Source organism: Scyliorhinus torazame, chromosome 5, assembly GCF_047496885.1.
Source record: "Scyliorhinus torazame isolate Kashiwa2021f chromosome 5, sScyTor2.1, whole genome shotgun sequence".
Lineage (NCBI taxonomy): Eukaryota > Metazoa > Chordata > Chondrichthyes > Carcharhiniformes > Scyliorhinidae > Scyliorhinus > Scyliorhinus torazame.
In genome coordinates, this window is record NC_092711.1 from 117,477,536 (window position 1) to 117,488,228 (window position 10,693).

General features: G+C 46.6%; 2 long non-coding RNA genes across 5 annotated transcripts; both read right to left on the reverse strand.

Moving 5' to 3' along the window:
* Nucleotides 1-1,525: 1,525 nt before the first annotated feature.
* LOC140421717 (uncharacterized) lies at nucleotides 1,526-4,686 on the reverse strand. 4 transcript variants are annotated; one of them, XR_011947024.1, is made up of 3 exons: nucleotides 4,605-4,686; nucleotides 2,988-3,112; nucleotides 1,526-2,565 (listed from the first exon to the last, which is right to left on the reverse strand). It is a non-coding gene; the product is annotated as an uncharacterized lncRNA (long non-coding RNA). The 4 variants fall into 4 exon arrangements; XR_011947025.1 differs by having other exon boundaries at nucleotides 4,531-4,644; XR_011947027.1 differs by lacking the exon at nucleotides 4,605-4,686 and adding an exon at nucleotides 4,579-4,597.
* Nucleotides 4,687-6,383: 1,697 nt separating this feature from the next.
* Nucleotides 6,384-10,642, reverse strand: LOC140421728 (uncharacterized). The gene is made up of 3 exons (XR_011947043.1): nucleotides 10,514-10,642; nucleotides 9,985-10,061; nucleotides 6,384-8,550 (listed from the first exon to the last, which is right to left on the reverse strand). It is a non-coding gene; the product is annotated as an uncharacterized lncRNA (long non-coding RNA).
* Nucleotides 10,643-10,693: the final 51 nt, after the last annotated feature.

Consider the following 10,693-nt stretch of genomic DNA (forward strand, 5'->3'; position numbering starts at 1 on the left):
CCAAGATCACTGTCTGTGCGGAGTCTGCACGTTCTCCCTGTGTCTGCACGGGTTTCCTCCGGGTACTCCATTTTGCTCACGCTAGTCCCAAAAGAAGTGCTTTTGGAGAATTTGGACATTCTAAATTCTCCTTGTGTACCCGAACAGGCGCCTGAGTGTGATGACTTGGGGATTTTCACAGTAACTTCATTGCAGTGTTAATGTAAGCCTACTTGTGAGAATAAAGATTATTATTATACTGGCACCAATAGTGAGGAAAGAGAGTGTTTAGACTATTGGAGTGACCTTCACTTGAACCACACTGGAACTAGTGCCCGGGTGAATCACACAACCAGGGCTGGAGAGAGAGCTTTAAACATATTAGTGGGTGAGGAGACAGGGTTGTGGTGAGGGGAAATTTAGAAAGTTGATGAGAAGGGACAAGGCAGTAATGCAGGGCAGCAAGACAGACAATGATCACCAGAATGTGACAGGGACAGAATGTAGAAATAGAAGATTTTATAAAATTCATTTATGGCAATTTAGTGTGGCCAGTCCACCTCCCCTGCACACATTTGTATGTGGGGGTGAGACCCACGCAGATACGGGGAGAATGTGCAAACTCCACACGGACAGTGACCCGGGGCTGGGATCAAACCCGAGTCCTCGACGCCATGAGGCAGCAGTGCCAACCACTGTGCCACTGTACCACCCCTCTTGAGGTCAAATCTGACACGGAGATTGTGCAGAATGTGGTACAGCCTCAGACAGTTCCCAGGGAGAGGGATGGACTCGGGAGTTAGAGAACGGAATTTCTAATGGTGACTGAAGACAATGGCTTTGGTCTTCCCAATTTTTAATTGGAAAAAATTTCTGCTCATCCAGTAGCGGATGTGGGATAAGCAGTTTGATAATTTAGTAACAGTGGAGGAATGGAGAGGGATGGTGGTGAGGTAGAGCTGGGTGTTGTCAGTGTGCATGTGAAAACTAACACGCTGCTTTTGGATGATGTCACCCAGTGGCAGCTTGTAGATGGGAAATAGGAGGGACCGAGGGAGATACTTGGGGACACCAAGTACAAAGACTGTGGAGAGGAAAGGGAGTTTGGAGATGGAGCAGTAGTTTGCAAAGATGGGAGGGCCAAGTGTTTTTTTGGGATGAGTGATGACAGTGGATTTAACTCTGAGAGAGACAGTACCAGCAGTGATAGAGAGCTGTTCACAATATCGGCTCACATGGAGAAGTTGGGTTGTCAGCAGGTTATTGCAATTATCAGTGGAGCAGAAGGGGTGTCTCATGGACACGGTGAGTTCGACAGGAGGCAGGAGAGAACATGGAGAAAGATGTAAGTTCAGAACTTGGACAAAAATGGACTTGAGACAGTTTGGTCCGGTAGGTTAGTGGAGGAAAGCAGCAGAGACAGCTGATCAGATTGTCTCAATCTTAGTGACAAAGAAGCTTCTCACAGTTGTTGTTGGAGGTGAGGATGGAGGAGACTTCAAAAGGAACTAACTTGTGTTAGCGATATTAAAAAGACACCACACACTTTGTTTAACACAAACTGATTTGACTTGATTTTTATTCAGAATTTAATTCCTTGTGACTGGATTAGAGTTTCTGAACATCAGCAGCAACTGACCCCAATGAACATGTTCCAGTCCAGGATGTGATTAACAGCGAGCTCCAATCACTGAATTTACTTGTGAACTTTCTGGTGCATCAGCAGGTTGGATAACTGAGTGAATCCCCTCCCACACTCAGAGCAGGTGAACGGCTTCTCTCCAGTGTGAACTCGCTAGTGTACAGTGAGGTCAGATGATCGCCTGAATCCACTTCCACAGTGAGAGCACCTGAACGGTCTCTCATCAGTGTGAACACGGTGATGGGACATCAGTTCCCCAGAACTCTTATAACACTTCTCACAGTCTGGACATTTAAATGGTCTCTCTCCAGTGTGAACTCGCTGATGTACAGAGAGGTCAGATGATCGTCTGAACCCAGTCCCACAGTGAAAGCACCTGAACAGCCTCTCCTCGGTGTGAACACGTTGATGGGACATCAGTTCCCCAGAACTCTTATAACACTTCTCGCAGTCTGGACATTTAAATGGTCTCTCCCCAGTGTGAATTCGCTGGTGTCTCAGCAGGTTGGAGGAATGAGCAAATCCTTTCCCACACTGCAAACAGGTGAATGGCCTCTCCCCAGCATGAATGTGTTGGTGTGTCAGCAAGTGGTATGAGTGTGTGAATCCCTTCCCGCACTCGAAGCAGGTGAACGGTCTCCCCAGTGTGAGTGCGCTGATGGATTTTCAACTTGGACGGATAATCAAATCCCTTCCCACAATCCCCACATTCCCATGGTTTTTCCCCGGTGTGACTGCATTTATGTTTCGAAAGGCCAGATGATCGACTGAAGCCTTGTCCACACACAGAACACGTGTACGGTTTCTCCCCACTGTGAACGGTGCATCTTCCTTCCATCTTCAAACTCCCATGATATTTATGTTACAAACGTTTTGGTGAGTGTAGATCATGACGTGATGTTTAGTTTGAATTTCCTGACTGAAGTTCCTTCACTTCTAATACTCTGCGAAATTGATTCAAAACAGAAAATAGGGAGTGAGAGAGAACGCACAAAAACACAAAGACAGGTTGTGAAATTGAGCTGAATGAATCTGGACATTTGTGGGGCCGGCACTGGGAAAAGGTGACCATGAAAACTGCTGGGTTGTCATAAAAAACAACTGGTTCACCTCTTTGGGAGGAGAGGGTGAGAGTGTGTGTGAGAGAGGGTGAGTGTGTGTGAGAGGGGTAGTGTTTGAGGGAGGGGGAGTTGTGCGAGAAGGGGAGTGTGCGAGTGAGAGAGAGCGTGCGAGAGAGAGAGGGTGCGGGAGAGAGTGAGAGACTGGGTGTGGGACAGAGAGCATTTGGGAGAGAGAGGCAGAGAGAGGGAGAGGGAGTGTATGTGTGTGTGAGCGAGAGTGTGTAAAAACAGTGAATGGCAATGACCTGAAATGCAAACACTTGCGTTCAAAGGACGATAATGTTCACTTCCTGATGAATCGAGTGAAGCTGTCACATTGTGATGTAAGAGTTTGCTCAAGGTTCCGGTCTGTAAATCCTCTCCTAATACCCTGAAAATGAAATTTACAAAAGGTATCAATGTCAATCCAAAAATGGAATTCAGAAAATAAATTTGTGGTTTGGGTTTGTCGTGTGTAAATTCTCCCTTTCTAACTTCCTGTAAAAGGAGTTTCCCAAATCCACCGTTGTGTGAGGCGGCACGGTGGCACAGCGATTAACACTGCTACCTCACAGCACCAGGAACCTGGATTCAATTCCGGCTTTTTGGGTCACTGTCTGTGTGGGTCACTGTCTGCCCGTGTTTGCATAGATTTCTTCGGGGTGCTCCAGTTTCCGCCCACAGTCCAAAGGTGGATTGGCCGTGTTAAATTGCCCCTTATGTCCAAAGATATGTTTGTTAGGTGGGGTTACGGGAACAGGGCGGGGGCTTAGGTAGGGTGTTCTTTCAGAGGATCTGTGCAGACTTGATGGGCTGAATGGCCTCCTTATGCACTGTCGGGATTCTATGATTGTCAGTCTAGGATAGAAATTCCCAACATTCCCTTCTCCTGCTCCCTAGTCCAGTTCATGCTCCCCGCTGCACTTAAAATTTTTTTTTAGAGTACCCAATTATTTATTTATGTATTTAATTATTTCCAATTCAGGAGCAATTACTGATACTGCGCAGCTTTAATCACAGCCCGGCCCCGCCCTTCATTCACTCCGATTGGTTGGAGGACCAGCTGCACTTGGTCGGTCCTCCAGTCCCGCCACTCCTCTTCCTATTGGTCCGGAGCCGTTGCCGCTGTCAATCACCCGGGCATTGTGACAGTTCCAGGTGGTGAGAGCCGCCACAGGCTCAGGCTGATTGTCCAATAATTTTTTGAAACTAACTTTAGAGTACCCAATTCACTTTTTCCAATTAAGGGACAATTTAGCGTCGTCAATCCACCTACCTTGCACATGAGGGTGAAACCCACGCAAGACACAGGGATAATTTGCAAACTCCACACGGACAGTGACCCAGGGCCAAGATTCAAACCCGGGTCCTCAGCGCCGTCGTCCCAGTGCTAACCACTGTACTGCCCTCTCCACGCTTATACTTTGCCCCTCGTCGTCATCAGCAGTCCATCATTTGAGGATGACGTCTACTCAGGGTCTTGAGTTTTTGCCATGGGTGGACAGAACCACAGATCTTGAGACCATCAGGTATTGGGATCAGGAGAGGAGGATGTATTTCCCTTTCTTTCCATCAATCCACCGCCCCATCATTCGGACTCAAAGGGTCATATAGTTTGATGGACGGTTGTCTGCATTCTGAACAATCGGTAACAAGCTCCTCCCACTCATGGAAACGTTGCCCCCGACAAAGATGGCGACCACGCATGCGCCATGGTGCACACTCATTCCAATAAAGATGGCGGCCGTTAATCCAGCCCCGCTCAGTACAATCTGAGTCCGGTAAACTCTTCAGAGTTTAATGACTCACACAATGTGCTTACGCAGCGTTTCCGACCTTCTCCGCGATCTCACGCACCCTACATATTGTTAACCGCCTCTTACAAATCATGGATGCGAAGAAGCAGCCGCTCTCCATCGCCATTACTGATACTGCGCAAGCTTCAATATCAGCTGGTCCCGCCTCTCATTCACTCCGATTGGTTGGAGGACCAGCCCTCTCGGTCGGGCCTCCAGTCCCGCCCCTCCTCTTCCTATTGGTCCTGAGCCGCTGTCAATCACCCGGGCATTGTGACAGTGCCAGACGGTGACAGACGCCACAGGCTCAGGCTGACTCGCTGATTGTCCAATAATGTTTTTAAAAATAACTTTAAACTACGTGGCCAATCCGCCTACCCTGCACATCTTTGGGTTGTGGGGCAAAACCCACGCAAACACAGGGAGAATGTGCAAACTCCGCATGGGCAGTGACCCAGAGCCAGGATGGGACCTGGGCCCTCAGCACCGTGAGGCAGAAGTGCTAACCACTGTGCCACCGTGCTCCTTGAGTCTCCAATAATAAGTGAGAGTCTCAGTAACAATAATAGTGGAGATGGGGCCCAGAGGAGAAACAGCAAAGGATTCACTCACTTTGAGAGTAACAAACACTGTCTGTTCCCATAATAAGTCAGGCTGCAGTTTGTGAGTGAAAACATCATTGGATCAAATGTAATGATGATACAGTAAGCATCTAGAGAACCAAAACTAAATTTGGTTTTCAAATAATAGTGAAGTAGTCATGGTTTGTTGACAACATAATATAATCCGCTTCTAGTGTGTGTTACTCTGCCCCATTAGACAATAACCTTTTTTTTAAAAAAAATTTAGTATACCCAATTCATTTTTTTCCAAGGGAAATTTAGTGTGGCCAATCCACCTACTCTGCACATCTTCTGGTTGTGGGGGTGAGACACACACAGACTCGGGGAAAATTTACAAACTCCACATGGACAGTGACCCAGGTCAGGATCGAACCCGGGACTTTGGCACTGTGAGGCAGCAGTGCCACCGTAGCACAGTGGTTAACACAGTTGCATCAAAGCTCCAGGGTCCCAGGTTCGATTCCTGTGTTGGGTCAATGTCTGTGCGGAGCCTGCACGTTCTCCACGTGTCCACATGGGTTTCCTCCGACAGCTCCAGTTTCCTCCCACATTCCTAAGACGTGCTGGTTTGGTGGATTGGCCATGCAAAATTGCCCTTAGTGTCCAAAAAGTTTAGATGGTGTTACTGGGTTACTGGGATAGGGTGGAGGTGTGGGGTTAGATAGCGTGATCTTTCCATGGGCCTGTGCAGACTCGATTGGCCGAATGGCCTCCTTCTGCACTGTACATTCTATGATTTATGATCGAGCGTTAAGCACTAGGTGGCCACCATGCCGCACCCTTTATTAGACAATAACCTGCCTTTTATTCCAATTCTGGTGTATGTTACCACTGCAGGTCCTGGGCTGATTGGAGTCTGGTACAATAAACAGAGTCTGGTTCCAGTGCCTCTGAGGTCATTTGACTTGCATGTCAGCTGACATTAATGGAGACAAAACGCCCAGTAAATATCCAATTGTAATAGGAGGACAAGGTGAAAAGAAACAATGATATTTTGAGGTTTCTGTGTTGTGGTGAGTGTCACTGGGAGGTGTGTGATAAAATAGGAATGGAAACATGACAGAGACACGTGTGACTGACTCCACCTGACTGAGAGCTGTTATACGCAAGGGGACAGCAATGAGGACATGGGGAACTCCAGAGATTTCTGATATTCGAGGTACATCTGTTAGAGGTACTGAAAATATTCAGTTCCTTCTTGTGGTTCTCGAGTTACACAGTCACACAGGAAACGTATCCGACAGCTCATCAAAACCAAAGTTTTAATCTTCTCTTTGAGACACACTGTGATTGAAAAGGTCAAATGTTAAAACATCAGTTTGAGCAAAATTCAGAATGTCACAAAGATGAGTGAACTGTCCAATTAACCCCATTCACCATAACTCTGCCAATTTACCGTCCACAAGAATTTATCCAATTCCCTTTGAAATTTACTGTTAAATCTGCTTCCTGCAGCCTGTCAGTGTGAATTCCACATCACATCACATCACTGTGTAAAAACAATTCTCCTCAACACCTCCTTGGATTCTGTTGTAAAATATCTTAAATCTCTGTGTCCTCTGGTAACAAACCCTCCTGCTCTTGGGAAATAGTTTCTCCCCATCGACACTATCACAAATCCTTCCTCATTTTAAACACCTCTATTAAATCTCCCCTTCACTTTCCCTGATCTCAGAGGGACAATCCCGGTTTCTCCTGCTCTGAGTCACAGGGACTCGAAACGTTAACTCTGTTTCTCTCAGTACCGATGCTGCCAGAACTGCTGAGTTTTCCAACATTTTCTGTTTTTCTCCCTCTTTTTCCTTCTTCAATCTATCACAAACACTTCATGATTTTGAACACCTCAATTACAAAGGAATGGGAGTGAAATATAGATGGAGAAAGAAAGACTGACAGAAGAACTGAGAGATTTAAAAAAACAGAAAGGCGAGGTGGCAAGAGATAAAAGCTGAGAAATAGAGGAAACAAGTAACACAGAAAGAATGATATGAAATATAAGGGAGCAGGTTATCAGTTCCCAGCTACAGAGAGCAGAGGGAACTCAGTGACTGATCCACAGACACAGCCGGTTCTGTCCGGGAATGGAGACTCTGAACAGAAATAACCGGCTCATTTGTAAATGTCACCGCAATGTGATCTGTGTGACTCTGCCCTGACTCTGTGGACAGATATAGGCCGCACTGACAGATGTTCTCACCAGATTGTGGTCAATGGGTTTATTTTCTGCTCAGATGTCAGATGTGTGGTTTGGAACCGGCAGCAGAGAAACAGGAAGTTGTGTTACCTGAGAATGAAACAGCAAGCGTCAGTTTCATGTTATCACCATGAACAGACTTCCTGCCTGTGATAATCTGAGAGAAGAGAATGAGAGACAGGAGAGCAGGTTCACACACCCGAGGATCACTGAGAACGATCAGAATAAGGAGACCACCCAGAAAACGGCCAATCGGAATCTTCAGCTGAACACATCACTCATTCTTAAAGGGACAGTCGGGGCTCTGACAGTGCTCAGCTCCCAGTTAAAGGGGCAGACACAGCTTCGCCCTTTTCTCTGTTATGTTTATGATTGTTAAAGGCTGGTAGGGGTGAGGTTTATTTAAAAGGACGGAATGTGGGAAGCACACATCAATAAAACTGGAAATTCTTGGACACAAGCTGCAGCTCCTTCTTTACCTGGGAATGAAACTATTGTCTAATTCTCCCTGCTGTTACCAGGTTCCTGTGATGCCCTCCTGCTGCTATTTTAATGCAAACTTCCAGCAATCTATTTTAAGTAGGTTTCAATTCAATGAATTCATTGTGACTGTCACACAAACACATTAAAATGTTTTAGACGGATTCCGATGCATTTTCAGCCTGGAAACTGAAACCAGCTACTTTACATTCAATCAGGAACATCACAGTTTTACACCAATCGCTGATTTGACAGCACAGTGGGCTAAACAGCAGGCTTGTAATGCAGATCAAGGCTAGCAGCGCGGGTTTAATTCCCGTACGGGCCTCCCCGAATAGGTGCTGGAATGTGGCGACTAAGGGCTTTTCACAGGAACTTCATTGAAGCCTACATAATAAGCAATTATTATTATTACATTTCCAGCATTCACCATTGTTCTTCCCGACTCTGAACACAGTTGTAAAGAAGACTTCTGTTCCATGTCTAGGGGTTCTGAGATTTGGAGGAGAGCGGATGGAATATATTTCTTACACATCTCAGGATTAACCCACACGGGGACTTTGCTGACAGTGAAGAGTGATGAGAAAGACCAAAGTGTAATTTGTCTCTCTCAGTGTGACCCTGAAGGACTGTGTCCAGGCTGAAGTTCTGTTCCTGCCGTATGATCCTTCCCCAGATTGTTATTTCTCAGCTCCAGACAGGCGATGTTCAACACTCAGGTGGGAAAGACAAAAATCTGCAACAACGTTTCAAACAAAGCTGAATTATTTCACATTTATTCAGAATAATAAACCTCATCAGTAGATTAAGGCAGTCAGAGTGAACATTATTTAGTCCTGGACATGATTAACAACATCAATGAGGGTATAATCTAAACCTTGTAGTTGCTTGTGAACTCGCTGGTGTGTTAGCAGGTGGGATGAGTGAGTAAACCCCTTTCCTCAGACATTACAGTTGAATGTCCGCTCCCAGTGTGAACTCGATGATGTTCCAGAAGATAAGATAAATGAGAAAATTCCTTCCCACATATGGAGCAAGTGAACGGCCTCTCCCCACTGTGAACTCTCTGGTGTGTGAGCAGGTTGGATGACTGACTGAATCCCTTCCCACACACAGAGCAGGTGAATGGCCTTTCCCCAGTGTGAACTCGCTGGTGATTCAATAGGTTGGATGAACGAGTGAATACCTTCCCACACACTGAGCAAGTGAGCAGCGTCTCCTCACTGTGAACCTGCTGGTGTGTCAGAAGGTTGTATGAACGTGTGAATCCCTTCCCACATTCAGAGCAGGTGAACAGTCTATCCCCTGTATGAAGTTGCTGGTGTATCAGAATGTTGGAAGAATTAATGAATCCTTTCCCACAGTCAGAGCAGGTGAATGGCCTCTCCCCAGTGTGAATTCTCTGGTGGTTCAGTAGGGCAGATGGACGGCTGAATCCTTTCCCACACACAGAGCAGGTGAATGGTCTCTCCCCAGTGTGAGCACATTGGTGTGTTAGTAAATCCTTTTTGTTTTAAAAGCTCTTCTCACAGTCAGGACAGTTTAAAAAATTGTGATCAGAGTGAACAAGTTGATGTGTCTGCAGATGGGATGACTGAATGAATCGTTTCCCGCCCAGGGAGCAGGAGAACGGTCTCTCCCCAGTGTGAATACGTTGATGTGTCAGCAGATCCTTTTTACATTTAAAACTCTTCTCACAGTCAGGACATGTAAATGGTGAGGGGTCTTTATGTCTCTCCCGGTTGAAGCTTTGTCCACACTGGTTTAGCCTGGGGCTGGTTTAGCACACTGGGCTAAATCGCTGGCTTTTAAAGCAGACCAAGGCAGGTGAGCAGCACAGTTCAATTCCCGTACCAGCCTCCCCGAACAGGCGCCGGAATGTGGCGACTAGGGGCTTTTCACAGTAAAACTTCATTTGAAGCCTACTTGTGACAATAAGCGATTTTCACTTTCATTTCATTTTTTCACAAACAAGCATTTAAATTCTCCCTGCAGTGAATGATGTGATACATTTGTTTGAGCTGTGTAACTGGTTAAAACTCTCTCCACAGTCAGTGGATTGGAAAACTCTCATTGGGGTGAGTCTCGGTGCTTTTGCAGTCACCTTGCTGAAACAGAACAAACACTTCTCCTTCCAAATTCAAAAGGAATGAAGATATTGAGCTCTTACTGAATTGAGTGACTGTCAAATTTCGATGTGATGTTTGGTTTGAGTTTTGTGTCATCCAATCCTCCACTTCCAATATCCTGTAAAAGGAGTTTACAAAAGTCATCACTGTCAATCCAGGGTAGAAATTCTGAACAGACAATTCTAGTTTCTCTGGAACATTTTTCCCTCTCTTGTTCCCCCAAAGCTGGAAATCCCCGTCCCACACACTCTCCTTCCTCCCTGGGCTGGAATCCGAACCCCACTCACCATCTGCATCATTTCTTTCCTCCACTCCCAGTTTTCTCCCTCCCTCTCCTCTGCCTGGATTCAGTTCTCCAGCTCCTGTCTGCAGACTGACAATAAAACCAATGGGTCTTATTGGGGGGGGGGGGGGGGGGGGGTTGGTAAGAAGTCTTACAACACCAGGAGAAAGTCCAACAGGTTTTTTCGATATCACCAGCTTTCGGAGCGCTGCTCCTTCCAAGGAGTGATATCGAAACAAACCTGTTGGACTTTAACCTGGTGTTGTAAGACTTCTTACTGTGCTCACCCCAGTCCAACGCCGGCATCTCCACATCATGGGGGGTTTGGGTTGTCACGATTGTCTGGGCTGGCGGCGGATCTCATTCAGCGTTTGGGAGCTGGACTCACTATCACTGCGGCTGCGCTCAGCCCGGAGCAGCACCGCGCATGCTCCTCACAGAGAGGCGACTTCCGGGGGCGGGACATT